Raw genomic sequence first — 22115 nt, 5'->3', positions numbered from 1 at the left:
TTTAAATATGTCCTTCAGGAAAGAATCTGTGTAAAGAATTGAGTAAGAAGTAAGATGGCAGCAGCAGCAGCAGTCAGGATTTGCAGAGCTTTTCAGTCTTTTGTTTGGTTATCTTGCATAAGTACTTTAGCCAGAGACTCTTTCAGTAGCTGCATGGGGCCAGCTTGGAATACAAAAGTGCATGAATCCAAATGTAATTTCCCTGTTGTGCACATTCTGGCTGTGACAGCTCAAGTTATGAATGTAAAATAGCAGAAAAAAAAGTTCAGAAGATGGCCAGACCTGAAATGTTAATTAGCACTGACTTAACCCAGAGCTCCTATGAGCTCAGTGAAGTTGCTGCCCAAATTTTAAGTCTAGCCACTTCCATGCTTCATTTTGATGTGCCTTGGAATAGAAGATGTACCCTGTTTCTCTGTGCATATAAGTGATTCAGCATAACAGAAGTAATGAACACTTATTTCCAAATGAGATGCAAGACAGGCAAAGGGAATGATGCTAATTCTTTGCTCTATTTTGTGGTCAGTGCTGGCATAGAGACTAAGTTGGCATCAGTGGCTTCAATCTGTAGACATGAAGTACTGTACACAGAACAACAGTACATTTTCCCTTTCAGGTGGTTCTGTTTTCTGTGGGACAATAATCTTTCCCTAATTCCCAGTGTTCAAGAGGCATTTGTTTTTCCTCTGGGGAGGGCTGGTGCAGAATATAATGGATTTCCTCCCCCCACATCAGTTCACTGTTCACAGGAAGGGCACCTCATCACAGCTGTGGGACACCTTGTCTCAGGGACTGTGCAGGCAAGGAAAGGGCTTTTCCCTCTTCTACTTGCAGAGCAAAGAGAAGTTGCTAAGTTTATAACTTCCCCTGCTTCTTCAACATCAGATTTTCCTGGGTCTGTCCTCTTTCTCTCTTTTTCCAGCCTCCTTCCATCTCTTGTTACCATGGAGAATGAAATGCCAGTTCCATTCAAGTTGTCGGCTGAATAGGTTTTGAGGTTGATGGATGGTGAGAATCTCTTATCCCTCCTTCTCCAAACACCGCCCCTGCCTGGTTCTTGACATTTCACTTGCCAGAGACTGGCAGTCAGTGAGAGGGAGCTGAAAAGGAGGCTGGCAGTGTCCTGCTGAGATACTCTTTCAGCTCCGTGGATGAAATCAGCAGCCGTGAGAAGGTCTTAAGGGCTTTGGTGCACAGCCTTGTCCTTAAACTGGCTGAGGCATGAATGCTCACTTGAGTGCATGCTCCCTCATCTCCAAGCACCCAAGGAGAGAAAGATTCACATACAAGACTTGCTTCTGCTTATGACTCTCTCAAGGGGTGATGAAATCTCTGCAATGTAAAGGTAAGGAATGAATGTATAAAATACATGCTTAAGCATAAGCTGCTTCTTTTATATATACTTTTTTAGGCTTCATCTTAAAGCCACATGACATAAGAAGTGGAGTTTCTTTGCTGCAGGCTGACTTGCCTGGCATCCTGGCTGTGATACTGAAGTTAGCGGTTTAGTGTTTAGTGGGATTCTGAAAGCCTCTGTATGAACTAGTTGTTTACACCCAATATTAGTGCAGTGTCAAAACTGCTTTCTGAATAAGGTACCTTTGGGTACCTTGATAGGCCCAAGGTTGAAATGTGATGCTGGGGTCACTGCTGAAGTACACTAAAGTACAAAGCAGAAAAATCGAAACGACAGCACTGTGAAATTACACAGAAGATATTTCTTTGTTGTGATTTATTAATTTTCATGCACGATAGCTATGGTTTTAGGGGGAATCAGGAGAATTTTAGGCTTAAGCTGAAAAGCTTAAGCTTGTCCTTTTTACTGGAGGAGTTATTTTGACTAATGGCCACTTAATAGAGTTTGGGAGGATACCTGGCATTGTTTGATAGGTCTGTGAATTTAGCTTCTGGAAGTAATGGTTAGTAAATACTATTGCTTTGGAATTTAAATTCAGACATTTTTTCCAACTAGAGGCATTCCATGAACATACACTTGTCGGGAGAGGGAAACTATTTTTGTGAGCTTTCTGCTAAAACCTGCTGTGTCAGGACTGTGCCAACACAGGGATTTATACTGGTGATATACTTTAGCGGGTGGCATTTGAATTTGTTTAAGGTCATATGTGGAAATTTTTTTTGGGTGCTTTTGGAAAGCTATGCTTGATAAGTGATAGTGAACTTTCAGTACATCTTTTCAGAGCATTGCACTGGTAAATATTTCCACACCTTCTGTATGTTCCTAAACTTGCTAAGCAAATACATCTTTCCACACTACCACCAACAGCTTTTGCATCTGTCTTAGCTCCTCAAGAGTTCACTTTCCATTTGATGTTTTATGTCCTGTTTGTTGTTGGATTGTTGTCTCCCTGCTGGAGTTTTCCTTCTGTGCAGTTGCATTTCCTGTTGTGCAAGCTGCTTCCAAAATGCTAATACGTTAGGTGTTTGAATACTGGTGTGCTAAAGGGAAAATTTCAACTCCTGCATCAGAAGGGCATGTGTGTATGTCCATACATAGAAAATAAAACTATATATGTGTATATGAAATGCATACGAATATACCATCCCATTCCTTAATTAGTATTTTGTAAAGATTGTAGTAGTATTTTCATCCTCAAGGTGACCTGGTTACCTGTGATTTTTTGTCGTATGAGATAATACGCAGGACTTTGATTTCCTGGATTGAACCTTGTTGGCTGGGGTACTGCAAAAAACTTAGATTTTTCTAAAATACACCGCAGCAGCAGCTTCTTTTCACCATAAATACATCATCCATGTAGGATGGAGTTGAGAGAAAGTGATACAGGGAGGAAAAAAGTAGGCAAGTCCATTGGGACACAAAATGATACTTCAGGCTTAGCTTCCTAATGGACACTCAGGTTCATGCTACCATTTGTAAGACAAACAGTGACCATCTGTTTTAACATGGTGGGTTTAATTCCGCTGAAACAGCATGAGCATTAAGGCTTTTGCATGTGTATCTCCATTTACTCTGTAAACCTGCTGAGTTTTTTTGATTTAGATATTAACCTTCTCTGTAAAAAGAAATAAAATACTCCTACCAGCTTATGAATTTGCATGAAATGAAATCCCCAGTCTTTCTTTCCTACTCTGTTTGTGAACATTGTTATGCTAATAATTTTAGAGATTGTCAGAATTTTTTCTGGGTATTTCTGACAGGTTTCAATTCCTGAAAAAAGTTCTTCCAGTTTTCTACATGGATATATTGAGATTCACTTTGCCATCTGCATGCCTCCTTCTCTTCCCCCCATCAAGACCAACCTTTACTTGACTGGTTTTTTTTGTTTGCTTGTTTTTGGTTTTTTTTATGTTTTCCCTGGTGAGAATTGAACTGACTTAACAAAAATAACAACAATAAATTTTATTATTAGGTAATTTCTGTGCTTCATTCCATCTGGTCTTTGGTTAAATTATTTGTGGACAATTTTTTAATGTCCCACTCATTTTAGATTCAGAGTTGCAAAATACTGGTTTTGTAACTGTTCCTCTTAAAACTGTCACTCAGATGTTTCATGGGTTCCAAGATTTTAACAAGTATTTGGTGGTCAGTACTATTAACCACCAAAGGTGACATTTTTCTTTATTATATCAAGAAATACCTCCTGGCTTCAGGGATCAGTGCTTACGTGGTGACTGCTATAATCCAGTGATCCTCCCTTGGTGCATGTTGTTCTCTTACAGAGTTTTTTTTCTGCTATTCTGAAGGCTGACAGATGCTGACACGGTTTGTTAGTATACTACTGTTTAGATTTTTCTGGAGAGGTAAAACGCAATAAATTCCACAGCTCTGGATATCCTGCAAAATTTTGTTCTTTCCCTCAGATTTTGATTATGGAGTCTAGTTCTCTCTCCTATTCATTCTTCTGAATTCACTCTTTCTGAATTCTGCAATAACCTAGCTCACCTGAGACCTGTCCTTTATGTTGTAAAAAATATGAACACTAAAAGCAAAATGCAAACACCCATAGGTTACTTGATTTAATGTCAGCTTGAACTATTTATTCAAATACAAGCTTTCTGAATCTGTGGCCTTTCTGAAATATCTTTCCTAAGCCTCAAAAATAAGTTGGATTTTGAAATACAGAAAAATTGAGGAATTCCAGAGTGGCAGGGTTGTCCTCTGCCATTGGAGTCAGCAATTTCCCATCAGTGAATTTGTTCAGTCTTCCACGGTCTCTGTTACAATAAAGTCTCACGGATCCTGAGGTGTGTGTCACATAGCACAGGGGGCCATGGATGGAGGCAGTCTGTCCTGCTGTGTGCCTGGAATCTTTGAGCACAGGAATAATGTTTTTACATAAATCATGGTTTTTAACAATACAAAGGCAGGGTGAGGAACATCAGCAGATACTGATACTGTATCCAGCAACAAGGAGGGCTGAAGAGCCACATTACTGACATGCCTGCTGTGGCATACAGAAATGAAATAATTGTGTATTGCTGATCAAGCCCGTGCTAGCTGACTTGTTGTTTAATATGTTTAAATGACCTCTTGTGAGAAACATTTGTCCCACCAGTGAGTAGGCCCAAACAGATCCTTCGTTGAAGCAGTTTGTTTACACTCTTGTGAGAATGGGTGACCTAAACAAGTAGGCACACCTGATAGTAAGGTGAATAACTGTTTATATTCCCTATTCCTGACGCAAAGTTCCTTCTCCTGTTTCCTCACTGGCTGGATAGGCCAGGGTTTACAGCCTATCCGACGCTTCTAATTATCCTATAAGTTTCCCACCCCTGTTTACACATTCCATTCTAGGAGTTTACTTTTTACCTTTTAAGGTTTAATTCTGACTTTTCTTGCCCCCTTGGCTGTCTTCTGAATCACCAGAATGATTTATACCATCTGGTGCTATCCTGTCCCAGGGAGTAACATAGGAGGAACTTTGTTCTGTCTTTATCATGACCTTCGCCATGTTCAGATATCTCAGCTCCCCCAGATGGAGCCCAATAAAGACCCTCAGTTTCTTGGCCCATAAATCACCTCAGTGTCCTTGGAATGCCCAGATATCTCCCTTCTCTCTTCAGTCACCATAAAGCTTCTTTTCACTAGGGCAGAAACAAACTATTATCTTCCTAACACTAGGGTGCGAAAACAACACTACATTTCTAACACTAAGAGGCAAAAACAACGCTACATTTCATTTCTAACAATCTCAATTAATGCTACAGCTGGTTTGAAGAGAAGTAAAATACATTTGTCAAATGTATTATTGTAACTTTCTTGTTAGCTGTCATTGTATATTCTTTTACAGAGTACCCAATCATATAGAGAAGTTACTATTTCTGCAGAAAAATGCTGGTCTAATGGATTGTTGCACTAAGGCTAGGAAAATTTGCTGGATGATGTGACTGTTCTTCATTTGGTGATTATTTGTAATCTGTTTTTTGGGTTTTATTCCTGTTTTATGCGAATTGTCCCTTAGTGGGAATTAAGGTATCTAAATGATTTTCCATGTTTTCTGAGCATTATCTGGGACTTTTATGTGTCCTATTCCTTCTGCTGCTTATGTCTTCCATAAATGTGTGTGTTCCTCCCTGCAGTCTTTCCCTGCTGTACTTTTCCTCTGCTACCATTGTTTTTCCCTCCTCCTTTCTCTTCTGAAGAGTAGCCAAAGCTTGTAATTTTCTTATGTTGCCCTAAAGCCTACTGGCTGCTGCTTTCATACAGGTAGCTGGAGGAAGATCCAGCTCGAAACCTCTTTCAGTTTGCTAGATGTTTTACTTAACCTTGGAAGGCACTGGAACAGGCTGCCCAGGGAGGTTGTGAAGTCTCCATCTCCGGAGATATTCGAACCCTGCCTGGATTCAGTCCTATGTAAAGTGCTCGAGATTATCCTACTTCAGGAGGAGAGTTGGACTAGAGGTCCCTTCCATCTCTTGACAATTCTGTGATTCCTCAGTGATCAGGAGATGGGTTTACATTCAGAGTTTTCCCAGGTGGAGCAGTGTGGAATTGACCTTGTTTGCTTCAGCTCCACTCCTGTCCCTGCTGCCTAATGCCCCGGTCAGTGAGGATGGGCAAAGCTTTGTTGACTGCAGCTGGGGAAAAAGCCCTGAGTGGATCAGCAGACTCTCCACAGATTTATGAAGAAAGCTATTCATTTGTACTTTGCAAGTTATCTTTATAACCTTAAAATCTGGGAAAATAATTTTAATTTAGCTTTTGCCAAGGCTGCTTACCTGCTCTAGTCAAGTGGATTTTCAAGCCCTTTATTATAGGCTGGTCTATATGCAAAAAATGAGCATCATGTTCTCCAGTTGCTCATTTTCTTGTCTCAAGTGTTATTCACTAGAATCTCTCTACATTTTCCTCCTGTAAAATGTAAACCAAATTACAAGCATATATTACATAATTAAATATATTAAATAATTAAATATATATAAATACAAACATATATATAAACATGTATTATATATTAAATCATACAAGTGTGTATTAAATAATCACATAAAGCATGTGAGGAATGAGATGCAGTGGGGATTTTGATGGCCATACCCACAGTCAGAATATTAAAATCTATGATATCAGGTATCTAAGCTATTTTATCATGTGTTGAGAGCACTGGTTTTGTAAGAACAATCTCCAGCTGAGATGAGATGTGTTTCTGCACTAGGTCAGCACAACAGGCTATCATTTCCCCTCACCTGGCAGAGCGGCTGCTCCATAAACCATGTGGCTGGTAGTTAAAAGACTCAGATGTGCAGTATTACTGCTCATCCAGGATGAGATTTGAATAATTGCTAAATACTTGTGAGGATTTGAATGAAAAAAATGTGACAATTTCAGGTACTCTGTATTTGCTGTAGCTTGTAATCCCTGTCCAAGTCACTCTGTTGCATCTGGCATACTTTATCCTTAAAATTACCTTGGTTGATGCCTGAGACTGATTTTCTGCCTCATTTTTCGTGCCAAAATGTTGTGCACGTTGTATTGGTTTAAGCATTATCTATAGATGTAGAGCATTAGATTCTCAGACCTGAGACTTTTTATTTATTGTGTTTATTTTACGTTATGCATAACAACTGAAGTTACTGTTGTCTTGCCCTAACCCAGATTTGGAACACAAAATCAAAATGAAAAACTGTTAAACAAAATATAGCACAGGAAGCATGGTAAGAAGTGGGATTAATCTCTTAATATAAATACTATTCCATCTAATCCTGGATTTCTGATTAGGTGTTCAATGTTGGTTTACTGTTCCAAGTGTTTATGGTTAACTAGTGTGGGATGGTGACAAATTTGGGTGCAACATGAGGGATGCCCCTTACCATTGGGTGGATTTATGCAGTGTATGCCTCAAGGCCAGGTGATGGCTATTTCAGATTTGTCCCTGTGAAATCCTCTCCTTTAGTCTTGTTCCAGAGCTGTAACACTCTCTATACCAATACATCTCTTCCTGCCCAGTCAGGTTATCTTTTGTTGACTCTGTATTGCTATTCCACAAAATCCCTGCATTTTTATTCTGTCACTGGAGCAAAAAGATAAGAGAGAAGCAGGGAGAGAGATCTCTGAAAGTGGTATTTGCTTCTGTTTTAAATAAAACTTAACATTTTTCACAGCAGAGAGACACTGTGGAAGAAGAGGTAGGGCACACTAGGGAGAGCTTTTTAAGATGCTGCCTGTATTTTGCTCTTGTTCAGGGTTTTGACTTCAAAGTTTGTTACCAAATTACAGTTTAAAAATTTACCTTGAAAATAAGCAGTGTCTCATTTGCATTGTGGTTCTTGAGATTTAGGACTAGACATACACAACATACACAAATGTATTCTAATGGACAAGGATATTCACTAGCTAGCCTCTATATCCCTTGCCTTCCCCTTTAGTCTGTATAATAAAGATACTGTTTGTGAAAGGTGATCTCAGTCTTTGCTTCTCCTGGAAAGGTCCATGTTGTTCTCACCTGCCATAGTGTGACATTTCTGTCTTGCTTCAATTCTTGCCATCAGGCAGCTGTAGAGTGCATTCTATCAGCTCATAAATCTGACCAACTGATATTTTTTTGGTTTGCTATGAATAGCCAGGGATGTATGGGTCCACCTTTTCTGCTGGTAGCCACTAGCATTGGTTTATGCTGTTGAACTCTACCCTGGAGCTATTAACCCTCCTCTGTAACATGCTTTTGGAGCAATAATATGTTGCAGATGAGTACAGGACAAACTGCAGTTTCTTTTCCTGTAAGCAGTATCTCAATGTAGTATAATGGTGTATGCGTGAGTTGTGATGTCCTCTTACACAGGGGTTTTCAGGCTCAGTAGGGCTAAGTATCATCTGCAGGAGAAGCATTAGCTCTGGCCTACGCTGGCATGGCCATTAGGTGGAAGCACACTTTTGTTCCATTCTTCTCTGTCTCTTGGGCCTAGCCCCACCTTTTCCTTATTTCCTGGGAACTTAAACTTGTGTTTCTATCTGTGCTTTGCAACAATTCGGGTGTTGCTTGAGGTTAATCACAAACACTAAACCCATGCTCTCATAGTCATCCTGTGATGCCTCTGCTCCTGAGCAACGCTGAGCAGCAGAAGCTGCCTGTATACAAAACAGTGTGTTAGTGACCTCAGCCAAAAGGCATTAACTGTCTTGGCAGAGGTGCTGGCCCCAGATGACAACCAGCAAGATGTCATTGGGAGTTGCCGTCATATACTGACTTGGACGTGGTTTTGAGATTCTCTGCTTTGACAGTCAATCTTCAGAGACAGTATGGATCTTTTATCATCTTCACCAAAATATGCTTTTTCTTGATATATGGGGAAGGGTTTTAATCAGTAAAGGAGGTGGCTTCTAGTCCCATCTTCCCATTTCCATATTTTATCTAACAGTTGCTTCAGTTGTTTGAAGTATGTGGTTTATTACTCTTGGTCATGGATATAAATAGATGCCAGTAGCATAAGGCCTTACAAGCTGTGAGCAGCTCTCCTTTCCTTTTCGTGTCAAATCTAGGCACCTAAAGTGCAGATGAACAGTAAAATGTGTTTTTCTGGAAGGTAAAACTTTTAAGTTCTTTAGAATTTTTTAAAGCTTTTGCTTCTGTGCTTAAAGTAAACTACCATTAGCCTTTTTAGGTAGGCTGCAACCTATTTATTGGAGCTCAGAGGTAAGTTTCAGGATGGTGAGTGTTAAGATCTGTAATAGTTTGGTTTTGAAATGCTGTGTATGTGTGAACAGTCATGCTTAACTAAGCATATTACTTGCATATATTGGACAGCCTAAAGAGTGAAGTTTGTTTTCCTTGAGTGTATCATCTTTATACTCTTAGCAGAAGTAGCTCTTGAGGAATGCCAGAGAGTGCTGGGAAGTGAAGAGGAATACACACAGGCAAAACTTTAGAGGACAAAATTTCAGACACTATCAGGGATATTGCAAATAACTTTTGTAAGCATGATAGGTTAATTTTTTACCTCTGCGTTACTGTGTAGGCACTGAATTTGGCTTTTATTTCATTTCTGCAACTGATGTTCTATTTTTCCATGGGCACATTATTCAGGTAACAAGTTACCCATACAGAAATCCCAGGCTCAGACCTAGCAGGAGTACATAGGTTTTTGCATGGTTCAAACCCTGAGGTAATTCACCTGCTGAGCCGTTGCTGACTTTGTTCAGAGCCACTCCTTGGCACTCCCATAACATGGGTCACTGGGAAGCTGGCTTTGGAGGAGCTAGAGAAGCATTGTGGAGGCAGCTGGGATCCACAACTTGCAGATTTGGGTTGAAGATCTGGCTCTGCAAGTCTTAGAGCCATGGAGCTGATGATTGCAGGAGTTCCAGGAGGGATAACTGCTGAAAGAGTACCATATTGAATGTACTGTGATCCCTTCTGTTTTGGGAGATTTAACAGATGGGGTTTCTCAGGGGACTGCCTTTGTACCCCAGCTAAGAATCTTCCCAGAACCTGGAGCACCACAAAGCTCAGTACAAAGATACTGGACTTCTGCCTCTGTGCAGCAGGGTTTGTATGCTCAGCGTTTTACCATTATCGGGCTAATCCCATCCCTCACTATCCTGAACGCTGGAAAGATGACTTGGTTTGTTAAATACTTGGTTGAAGGCTACATTGAGTGGTGTCTGGCAAAGCTAAGAACAAAGTGTTTAGTTCTGGTGTTTTCTCCTGGGATGCTCAATGTTCAGAACATTTATGGAAAAGATTGAGAGGGCAGATGATCCTGTACACGGCTCTGTTGCTAAATACACCTGCCCTTGAATAAAGCTTTTAGGCCTGTGTGGTTTGTATGCCCTGAAAAGTTTTATAGCAAGAGGTATTTTATGAAAAGAAAGAAGGAAATTTTCTTCCAGTAAAAAGTGTCTGCTTTTTTCCCTTTACATTCCATCTTGTCAAATTGTGAAAGTGTCCAAAAGGAGGTGTGCATGAATACAGTATTTACCATAATGTAACCTCCCCAGGAAGCAATGCTTTTTATGTCCATAGAAGGGCAACAAAGCTGGTGAAGGGTCTGGTGCACAAGTCTTGTGAGGAGAGGCTGTGGAACCTGGGGTTGTTAAGCCTGGAAAAAAGGAGGCTTGGGGAAGATAACCTCTCTTTGCAGTCACCTGAAAGGAGGTTGTAGCAAGGTGGGTGTTGGTCTCTTCTTCCATGTAACAAGCTATAGGATGAAAGGAAATGGCCTGAAGTTGCACCAGGGAAGTTTTAGATTGGATATCAGGAAAAATTTCTTTACTTAAAGAGTTGTCATGCTCTGGAACTGGCTGTCCAGAGAAGTGCTTGAGTCACCATCCCTGGAGATATTTTACAGACGTAGATGTGGTACTTAGGGACATGGCTGAGTGGTGGATTTGGCAGAGTTGGGTTAAAAGTTGAACTGATAATCTTAAAGGTCCTTTCCACTTAAATGCTTCTATGTCCCTAAGGGGTAGAAAAGTATTGTTCTGTGTTTGTGCTGTGGTAGTCTACAGAGAAGAAATTAACCCAATTTATTAGCTGTAAAATCTGTTGCCGTCTTAAAGTTTTTTTTTCTGCACCTTGGTTTTGCAACATTTGTAATGCTGGGTCTTCAGTAGTGTCATGTCACCTTGTGCAAGACATCTTTGCTCACCTAGAGCACCTTGCTGTGTGCTGGTTTTCTTCTTTCAGCTGCGATCCCAGAGTCTTTTTAGTCCTAGCCTTTTTGCTTAAGAAGTACAATAATGTTTAACAGACTGAGCAGTGGCATATGGCTGAGCCTCCTCTTTCCTTCAGGAGCTTGTGACCAGAGCCTAGTCACAGTGACACTCAGTAGTTCTTACTAACCCAGGAAGAGGGAAGAAAACAAAAAATCTGACTGTGAAAGAGAAGACCAGTATACCAAATATACAATTCTTCTTTAATATTTTTATTTTATTTGCGACTTCGGGTAGTTTCTAGACACTTGAGTTATTCCGGTTTCTGGCTGAAGGAATAACTAAAATGAGCACTACTTTAATTTCCTGAGCTGAAAACTGCAGTAGTTCAGGTGCTGAATTGAGTAAGATACCCTCACTGATGAGTGTTTGTAGCTTGGAAAATACTGCTGCCTTACACTATCAGGTACATGTATTTATTCAAAACTGCTTCTCTCTTCCCAGGTTCATGGTGTTTTCACTCAGGCTGCATCTGGTACAACACAGCTCTTTCTGAGACTGCAGATAGTCTTCTTGAGGTAAGAAGGAATTGATATAAAGGATAATTTTGACCCAGTTAGCATGGTAGACAGAGGCAGTGGAAGAGAATTCATATCTGTGGGTCTTTAATTCAGTATGTTGATGAAGCTTATAAGCAACAAGTCTTTGGTGACTTGGGACTTCAGTTTCTGTCTACATTATTATAATTTAATACTTTAGGCTTTCTTGATTGTATTACTTATGAAATGTCATAAAGTAAAAGTAAGCAACTGGACCTGAGTAGTAACTTCGAGTTTTCAGGCCTGTATACTCCTTGAGGTGATTTTTTTTTTTTCCCCCTTGGTATTGACACTGAATTATGAAAGTGTTAGAATCTGTACTAGGTATCTAGCTGTAGCACTGTGTAATTGTACTGTCATGAAGTACATCAACATGTATGTATATTTACAGATGGAAAGGCTGAGATACAGAATGAAAATTAGTATATTAGTTCTAAGGTTATTCTAGGATATTTTTTGTGGTTTTTCTGTTTTGTCCAATACGCTGCTCAAAGATCGACTTTCTGTATCACAATTATTCAAGGAGTGGGAATATGACAATGAAGCAGTAACATTCTCCAGAGTGCATCAGTAGTTATTTTTGGCACTAGCTTGCTGCCCTTTCAAAAGCAAAAATGTTCATTTTGTTTCAAGTGACTTTATACTCCAGAGCTCGGTGGAATGATTCTGCACAAGATAGGGAGCTGTCACAAGTTCCATCTTATGGGTTGCTTTGATGTTAGGAGCTGGAGCCAACTCTAGAGTGCCAGAATAAATTTAATTTCTCTTCATCAGCTTCTGGGAACAGCAGTAATAAAAAATTATGACTTGTTTTCTCCCAAGTATTCCCTCAAACATGCATCCTCGCTTGCTCCTTATCAACTGCTGTGTTGGGCGCTCTCGAGCACCAGAAAGCATGCATCTTCCAGCCCTTTGGGAATTGCCCATTTCAGGTTTCTGTGCACCTTTTCAGTTATTAAGGTTGTTTTGAAAGGAGGAATTCAGAGTGGTTACTCTTCTGAGTTTGGTTTATATGCAGCTTTGTGTGTTTAATGTGTCTACCTGTTCCTGGGCTGGGGCTTGTCACTGAGATACAGTTCATGTAACACAGGAGTCTTGCATCACCTGGGACAGGTATTGCAGAACTCACTGTGGTTGAGCTGATACGGTTTTAAGCAGGACAGGGGTATCTATATTAAATTTCCAAGTTTTATGTTAAGCCTGATGTCACTTTTCAGGGATAGACTTTTTAATCTTCTTGTTATCATGCTATAGGGGAGTTAGAGGGACAGTAACATCTGTGCTAGCTGTATAAGGCTGACTGCTATTTTAGGATGCAGTTTGTGCTTTTATCTGGTGTCTCTTAAATGGCACATAGAGTGCAGGCCTTACACCTCCCTGCAGAAGGCTTTACAGGATGGCAGTAACTACTGGTACTGCATCGTGTGGGGCCCTGGGGCTCAGTCCCTTCCCAGTGACTTGTGAGTACTTCTGAGATTCAGAGCACTCCAGAAAGTTAAGAGGCACATAGATTGCAAGTGAAGGAAAGTCAGTAGTTAATCAAACTCTGAGCTTGGTAGGTGGGCATAGATGATTGAAGAGGTTGAATTAGTGGATGGATATGGAATAGATGTTCTGGTTCTGTATCTTGGAGATCCTCCAGTGTCAACCTTCCCACGGAATTGCCGTGTTGAGAGGAAGGGGTATAGCTTCCCTTTACTATCTTCCTCTTTGTTTCTGTACTCCTTCCTTTCTTTTTATTTATGATTGTTCTTTGAAGTAATAACATAAAAAAACTCCTTACAGATTTTCATAGTTTTTAACAAAAAAAAAAGAGAGGTGCATAGGAGCCTCATTCATCACCTTTTGTCACCAGACTTGATTTGACAACAGAGACTACAGGGAAACTTTGGCAAGTGCAATGATTTCCCATGTGGGGGTAATAAGAGAGAAAAAAGCTGTCAGTTGAAAACAGCAGGAACTGCATTAGCAAATATAAATTAAACAGATGGCTAAGATACTGCAGCTGTCGCATAGAAGCTCCAGGAAGATCTTTAGCTTAGAGCTGCAGGAGGCTATTTTAAAAGAAAAGATAAAAACAACAACAAAGCAAACTTTAGCATGACGAAAGAGACAATAGAGCCATTCAGATGATTATATGAAACTTACCCAGCATTGTTTTGTGTTTTTTTTTTTTTTCCCCCAAATCTTGGGACTCTAAAATTAATCACATAAAATAAACCTTATTACCAATTTTCACATAATGGGATTGTCTGCTGATTTAGAGATACTTTTCTGTACTTCTGTGCAAGACACTGACTCTTGACACATGCCCTGGAAAGTGGGGAGAAGTGTAACACACTTTGTATGATTTTGATCTTCAACTTTTTTACAGCTCTTCAAAGAGAAACTTCTTATGAAAGAATTGTTTATGGAAAAGCAGGGTTGAAAGTGTTAACATTTTGATGAATAAAACACATTTCAAGTGTCTTGCATGCTCAGTCTTAAGGAAACTTTTTCAGGCCTGTTTTCAGCTGAAAACTTTTTGCTCTTTTCCTTTGTGAAAGAAGTGATAAAATGACATCCAAGTATGTTAAAACACAAACACATGTTTAAATTAGGAAAAATTGGAATTTCAGTGCTGTTTCTTGGAGCCCCAAAGGCAATTAATTTTCTAAATGTTGTGTCTAATAACATATTTTCCTCAGTTAGGACTGATGGTTTGTCATAGGTACCTTGTGCATAAGCAGAGGCTGTTATGCTGACTTTATAGTAAGGTGATGAACATGTGATTCATGAAATAGGTACAGCTGCATTTGGAGCCTGTATTTTACATTCGAAGAAATAGTGTGCACAACTGAGTTCCTAGTCAGTCTGATTGCTCTCCGAGTTTTGGTTTTCTGTTTGCTTTTTTGACTGCAAAAAATGTCATGCATTTATGATTGACTTTTAAGATTATATTTAATATTCAAGAAATTCTGGATTTTGATTGTACTGCAGCTGTTTGTACAAAATTAGTATATCTTCAATTCTGCATATTTTTTCCAAACTGTGTTGTTCCTCTGCAATAAGTATCTTTAGGTGCAGTTAAATCTAATACCCAACTTGATCTCTACAGATTATTTGAGAGCTACAAAACCTACATATAAAAAAATAAAATCTTGTGTTCCTGTGTATTTATCTTTTCTCCCATCATCCCTGTAAGGTGTGAGTATATAAGCCCTAGCATGCTCTGAAAGTAAGGGGACCTCCATTCTGTTAGAACTAAGAAGTTCATCAGTGAGATATTTACTGGCTGAATCTTTACCATGTCCTAGACTTCTTCCTGATCTTAGTGATTCAGGACACAAGTCATGTATGACATCAAAGGTAAAAAGCAACAAGTTGAGTTTATTTGTATGAGCTTGCTGAAAACATATAGCCTCAGTCTTCCTATACTATTCAGGGTGCTTCAGATGCCTCTCTGAATATAAGCAAGCTCCTCATCGTTCAACTGCATTTCTTTTGTGGTTGTGGCTTTGTGCTTCAGTGTAGATCAGAACAGGTGATCATGCCAAGTAACTGTTGTTTCTTAAAATTTCTTTAAATTTCATTTCTACCCCTGCAGAAACTTTGGAGCAGTTGTAATTTCCAGAAAACTAAGAGGAAAAAAAATCCTCAGTCTGAGTGATAAATGTTAAACGCATGAGAAATGTGGGGTACCTTTGTCAGTGATGGAGGAATGTTTCAGAGTAAGTGACCTTCCACTGGGAAGCCTGGCCTCAGCCTCCACATATTTACTTCTAGACTTTTATACCAAATGCTTTGCCTAAACCTGACTGCCAGGATGTGCTCAGCAAAGGAGCAGTTTTGTATAGGCAGGACCCAGGGCATACAGAAAGATTATGCACTGAACTCTGCATATTCCCTGTGAGCTCTCTGCCTAGGGGGAAACCAAGGGATCTGACTGTGCCATCAGAAGAGAGATGACAGTTAAGAAGGAATGGGAAAGAGCTGAAACAGAGTGATGAGTGGAATGGGCAGAAACGGGGGCAAGATATCCTTGCCTTTAAAGGTGGTTAACCTTAATTTTTTCTTCTAAGTATTCCAAAGGTTTTCCAGCTAAAAATGTAGTTACTGTCTAATGGCCGTATTCTGTCCTTGATCTTCACACGAACTGTCTAGTGATACCAATGGAGGATGGAGAGGTAAATGGTTCCTATGCTGTAGGTACAGTGAGTGCTATCTGGCCTATGGCACAGAGATAGTGGGGAAAATGTCTTTATAATTTTTGAAAGAAGGGTGTGGCATAAATTTTCATGTTGTATGAAGTGTTAATATCTGACTCTCTTTGATTATGCAAAATATATGCTAGTGGGAAAAGGAAACCTGATCCAGCTTTTGAAATTCTCTCATGACAAGCAAGTGCTTCTTAAATGGAAGTCAGAAAACCTTTTGGTGATGTAGCTTTGCTCTATAGCTCAGTCAATATGCAAGATTTCTTGTATTTTGGGTCTTATTTGAACCTTGCTCTTTTAAAGCCTAGTCCAGAACTGTCAGTCCTGTTTTTTAGGTCAGTGCTGTTCTTCATGCTATATAGACAGGTACATCAGTGACTGAGGGAACACGTAGCAGTTATGAATTGCTGCTTATTATTGTGCTTATTATTTCAGAGGTCACATAAATAATTCTTAGGTTTAACAAAAGAGCACATCAGGTAGTCCTGGTATGTGGGCTGTGTATTCTACAGTGCTATGTCAGTAAATAATAGGTTACTGATTAATTTACAGTAGCTACTCTTTTTCTAATTTGACTCAGTAGCAGAGAAGACTGAGTTTCATGTTTACTTCTGCTTTAAAGTAGATTTAACTTTACTTTTCTGTGGAAAGCAACTGAATACACCTGCTGACATTTTGGTAGTGAAACCATCTTCCACATGGAAAACAAACTTTCCATATTGTTGAGTAGCTTATATACCTTAACTGTGGCAATTTCTGTCTTTGGATTTTTGAGCTCCATTCCAGATTAAGGCATGTCTGATCCAATTCAGTTTGTAGGAAGATGATTAGCCACTTCGTAACCCATCACAGGTTTGAAACGTGTCTCTGCCCAAGTCTTTTGCTGTAGTTTATAATTGCAGTCCTCTAGGTGTTAAAAAATTGTGTGCAGGCAGATACAAAGACACCCTTCTAAAATAAATACAGGTACCTACTTGAGAAAAGCCTTTTATAGATGTGAAGCAGATGAGTTCCCTTTCCCTGTGTAAGCAAGCCCTTAGGTGATTGTATTTACTACAAGTTTCTAGCAAGAGGTGGAAACATTGAAAGGTAAAATGCAAATGTGCTACTACTGGTAGCTGCAGGCTGCCACCCTTAGAGTAAGGCTAAACATGACTAGAAAAAAGTGGCAAGTAGTTGTTTGGGAGCCTGGAATGATGATGCCTCTCAACCTTTGTTAGGAGGCAAATAACAACTGGATATTTCTTGTTGTTTTAAACTTGAGTGAGAAAACTGGTATCTTGAATAGAAAAAAAAAAATAATAATAGCAGGAACTAAAATACTGGTGATGAAGAGCCACTTCACTCTGACATCAAGCTGAAGCATCCAAAAAGCACACTTTGATTACTGTCACATGAACTAGATTATTGTTCCACAGTGTGTTAATCTGTTTATAGAGGGCTCTGTTGCTTCTAGTTCACTCACATGAATAAATGATTGTAGAGGCTTGGTATTGTGAAAGTAGTAAACACACATCCTTCATTTTCAGTCTCCAAAATATGTTTGTAAGAGCCACCCTTCAAAGTTCTGATAGCATACCTGATGTTTTGCTAAACTGTGCAGAAATCACCCTAAGTTAATACACAGTCTTGTATGCTAGATGCAGTGAGATATTGCCAAAAATGTGCTTCTGCCAGTATGGCTTGTTTTTTCAGGGAATGGGTATTAGCTGTTCTGGCAAAATAACTTTTTTGCCTGGGTAAACCATAGCTAGACTGGGCACATTTGCTAGTATAGCTATTTTAGCAAAGCCTTTCTAATGTAGAGAAGATAATACTGTGAGGTTCCCACAGCAGATGAAAGGCATAATACAAAGGGCTTTACAAACATGAGTTAAGCTTCACAACACCCTTGTAAAGTAAATAATTCTTGTAGCTTGCTAATGTCCAGTGTATTTTAATACGAGATGTTTTGCAAAGATGACAAGGAAGGGCAGAAGATGGAGTTGGGGGAACTAATGTCTGGTAGTATTGCAACATTGATAAACTACACAAATTTCTAACCTGTTGGAATCCCCTACCATCTCTATCTGATGTTTAAAATGTCCTAACAAAGTCAGTGGTTTAGAGTATCAAAGGTCCTAATTACTGAGGAGGTCCTAAAGGCTGAGGGAGCTGGGTCTCTTAGTTTGGAGAAAAGGAGACTGAGGGGTGACCTCATCAGTGTTTACAAATATGTAAAGGGTGAGTGTCAAGAAGATGGAGTTAAGCTTTTTTCAGTGATGACCAGTGATAGGACAAGGAGTAATGGATACAAATTGGAGCAGAGGAGGTTTAAGGTGAATATCAGAAATTATTTTTTTTTACTGTGAGAGTGACAGAGCACTGGAACAGGCTGCCCAGAGAGGTTGTGGAGTCTCCTTCTCTGGAGACATTCAAAACCTGCCTGGACGCCTTCCTGTGTGATGTACTCTAGGTGACCCTGCTCTGGCGGGGGGGTTGGACTAGATGATCTTTCGAGGTCCCTTCCAACGCCTATGATTCTATGATTCTAATTGCTAGTTTTACCTGATCTTTGCTAGTATGAGAAGTCCTAATGCTGACACTTGACAATTCATTTCTTCCTGAAATTCTGGAGCTGGCTTTTGTGTATATGGCATTCTCATACTGGTTTTAACTACAGTGTTCTCTCTTGACTGATTTGTATTAGACTCTTGCAGTCTCATGTTGTTCACGTAGTTGAGAGTATGAACAGCTTACACAGTTAAGGGATCTTAAAGGGAATGGAGAGGGGAACAGAACAGATTTATGCACAAGAATTATTTTAAAGTCAAGTAACTAAAAAATTAATCTGATACTGAATTTCCCCATGTTGTCTTAATTCTGACTTTTTTGGTGTTAATAACATGTAGTCTTTAACTACACTATCACATTATATTTCTTACTTTTAATCTCTTAGAACACAAGGAACAGAAGAACTCTACTAGGATCTAGGTTAATGCACTTCTTTACTGTTCACCAGTATTGCTTTTGAATTCAGCCTCTAAACTTTTGGGGCAGGCCCAGTCATTTCTGTCCTCCTGTTAAACATTGTTTCCTGATTCTGTATTAATGCATCTATCAAGACTTTAAGCAAGCTGTGCAATTTATCCTCTTCCCAGTTCAGTGCCTTCATGTTGTGGTAATTGATTTCAGAAGCAAGCTACCTTTCTTCCCCAAGAGACTAGTGAGCGACTCACTTTGGAAAAGCTGTCCCAGATCTTCTGAAATCTGGATGATGTTAGAGACATCTGGGCTGACTCTATTCCCTGTCCTAAGCCTTCCTGCATGCTCAGAGGACTTCCAGTAACTGCTCCGTATTCTTGATCCTCCAACAGGTACTTGATCCAGAAGTGTTTTTGTCTGGTTTCCACAGCAACAGCAAACTTTTTTTTTTTTCCCTTTCAAGGTGGCTTTTGCTTTGAGAATTAGACTTGTAGAAAAGCTTGGATTTCTTATTCCCCACTGGGATTTCAGCTTGCATAGCTCACGAGTGGAAGGAGTAGGATGGGAAGAATATGACTCTTGGCAGAGTTGGTGTGATTATGATGTGACAGTGGAAGGAATGAGTCCTACTTAATTCTGGGTTTTAGTGTTAATAAAATTATTATATTGAAAGTCATGGCTCTTTCTAAGCTCTGCAAATGAAAGGCCTGGGGCTGGGACATTGGCAACAATAATTTCAGTCCTGTGCATGTGCTCTGGTAATCATTTATGACCGTTGTCCCATTCATGCATGTGTTTGTGTGCAATAGGAAGCTATTCTCCTTTCCACATGCTGATAGACCCTTTTTGTGTGGATGTCACATTAAGAAACCTATTCTTCTGTGACAGCATTTGTCCTAACATTGTGGGGAAGGGACTTGTAATGGATGTTTTTGCTCCATGAAATAAGAAGTGATTGATAAGTCACCTCTTGGGCATGGTACCTCTTGTAGGTAGCAAGACACTTCTTTCAAACTGAAGTACACATGGCAGTGTCAACATCTGCTGCTGCATGGAGAACTAGAAAGCTTTGAATTCTTGTGTTTCCTAGCATCATCACCTTGTTATGCTTGAAGGGTGGGTGAGAGCAGAAGCATAGCGTTTGATGCTGATATCTTCTGGGGTTGGCTTTTTTCATCTATAGTTAAAAAAACAGTCTCTTCTTATGTGGATGCCTAATGCAAGCCTAAACACAATTGTGAGCTTTTTTCCAGCTGTTTCACTTTGCCTCTTCCCCAGTATTCTGGTCCTAAGACCTAAACTGCCATCTTTTCTTGCAGAACATACTATTTGTGGTACTGAGCAGGTCACTGTGATTTTTTTTGTTTGTGTTTCCTTTACTCATCTTCCCTTTCTTATGAACTGAATGTTCTAGGACATGTTGCAGCAAGTGCTGTTCTGCTCTAAACACACTCTCTGTACGTGTTGTTTGACAATTTAAAATTTAATTAAAATTTAGACAAATTATACTATTAATACACGTTTGCGGGAATCTCCCTTTAAGAGTTCATATGTAATGCAGTACCTACACTGTGTTATGCTTTTGCAGTAAATGCTTCAGCTTGATGTCAGAGTGCAGTGGCTCTTCATCATCAGTATTTTAGTTCCTTGTAGTTTTGAGTCAGGATGCCAGAAGTTTTATATTTTTCCCTGAAAAATAGCAAGTGGATGCATTGACTGGCAAAATCAATGGCTAACAGATGAAACCACATAATCTGGCATTATCATGGAGGGGCAGGTGGCTGTTTATAGCTGTCTTTTCAGTGCTAAGGCCAGATATTTGTTGTTGCTTATTCATATAAAAAGTAAAATGCTGTTCAGTCAAAAATGTCATACACGTATAAAAGCCAGAAATTCATTAAAACACCTTTTATTGCTTTCTACTTACAAACACATCTGAATGTATTTTTCTTGTATTTAGTTCAAAGATGAAGACCATTCCAGGACTGAAACTTTTAAAACTGAAAATTGAGTTTATTATTTCAATCTTGCATTGCTTGTCTTCGACTCTTTCTGGTTGTATCTAGCTCTTTTTGATTGCACATTAAAGAATTTGTGCATTTTATTGTAAGCAAAAACTTGTTTAATGAAAGACCAAGGTGTAAAATTCCATGTCTGTTTAAATCCAGTAATTTACCATTAAGCTACTTGACACAAGTTAAAATTTATGTTAATACTGCCTTGATTAATCAGCACTCATTATCACCTACTGTGATTTGGTCAAATTGGTTTCTTAGCAAATGTCTCAATAAAGGAACCATGGTGTTATAGCATATCCAAATTAAGTTGAGTATATTGCAGTACTGTTTTGCACCTACATAGCATCTCTCATTTCAAAGCACTTCACACAATCATGTATGATACTGAGAAAATATAATAGATAATTAAATGAAAAAAAGCAAATTCATACATTTTAAAGAGCTACAGGACATTTTATAACTTGAACAGATGTATTAAAATTTTTAGCGTTTAGTACAAAGTAGTTGCCTAGTGGTTTCTGACACAGAACTCAGTTTATATAGCTTGCTGAAGAATGCTTGAACTTACCCTCTGAAGGTTGGAACAGATGCCTCTATAGATATTTTATATATTTTAAACCACAGCTTAAAACCACTTTTGAGTGATCCTTTCCAGCCAGTCTTAGAATCCTTAGTGCTCTTCAAGCCTCTCTTCTTTTGTTTTCTTTTAGTATTTTTTATCACCACTGAAAATACTTGTAATTTCCCATCTTTCCCTTCAGTTATTCTTCAGTCTCTACTTGCAGCATCACCTACAAATCCTGTCATGTGGGCTTTGCAAAACTAGCTGAAAACTGAAGTGCAGAGGACACCTTTTTTCTGTATGCAATTTAGGTTCATAACTGTGGGTTAAGACATTATTCCTTAAGTCCTCACAGTTTGTTCTTTTATATTTTGTTACTTCAGTTTATGTATACAGGGAAGGCTGATACAAATCATAATTGTGCATATGCAAATCTAATTATTTTCTGTGTTCAAGCTGTTTGCCTGTAATGTGCTCTTCCAGCTTCCATTTTCCAGGCTCTCCAGCATTCGGAAATTGTATTATAGTTGCAGTGTACCACAAAGCAGATGTCTGACACATTACACCAAAAAAGTCCCTGCCTTATTTTTTTCTGTTTTAAGAATTGGACTAATCATGTTTTGCATTTACTTAATGGTTACACTTATTGATTGTATTTTACAGATAGCTTAACTGAGAGCAGACAGTGAAGACTTATTTGCCCAAGATCCC

At 39.2% G+C, this 22115-nt stretch overlaps 1 protein-coding gene across 7 annotated transcripts in view; it reads left to right on the top strand.

Annotated features, from left to right (window-relative positions):
- NDST2 (N-deacetylase and N-sulfotransferase 2) overlaps positions 1-22115 on the top strand; it is a 131353-nt gene that overhangs the window by 42999 nt on the left and 66239 nt on the right. For 6 of the 7 annotated variants that reach the window (XR_007889489.1, XM_051619587.1, XM_051619582.1 and 3 more), the window contains exon 3: positions 11570-11643. The gene's annotated coding sequence lies outside the window, so the exon portion shown is untranslated. Of the gene's footprint in view, positions 1-1112; positions 1346-11569; positions 11644-22115 lie in introns of those variants that run through there. The other variant, XM_051619581.1, reaches the window with a different exon arrangement.

Source organism: Apus apus, chromosome 4 (genome assembly GCF_020740795.1).
Source record: "Apus apus isolate bApuApu2 chromosome 4, bApuApu2.pri.cur, whole genome shotgun sequence".
In the NCBI taxonomy this organism is placed as follows: Eukaryota; Metazoa; Chordata; class Aves; order Apodiformes; family Apodidae; genus Apus; species Apus apus.
This window is presented reverse-complemented; position numbering and strand designations above follow the sequence as displayed.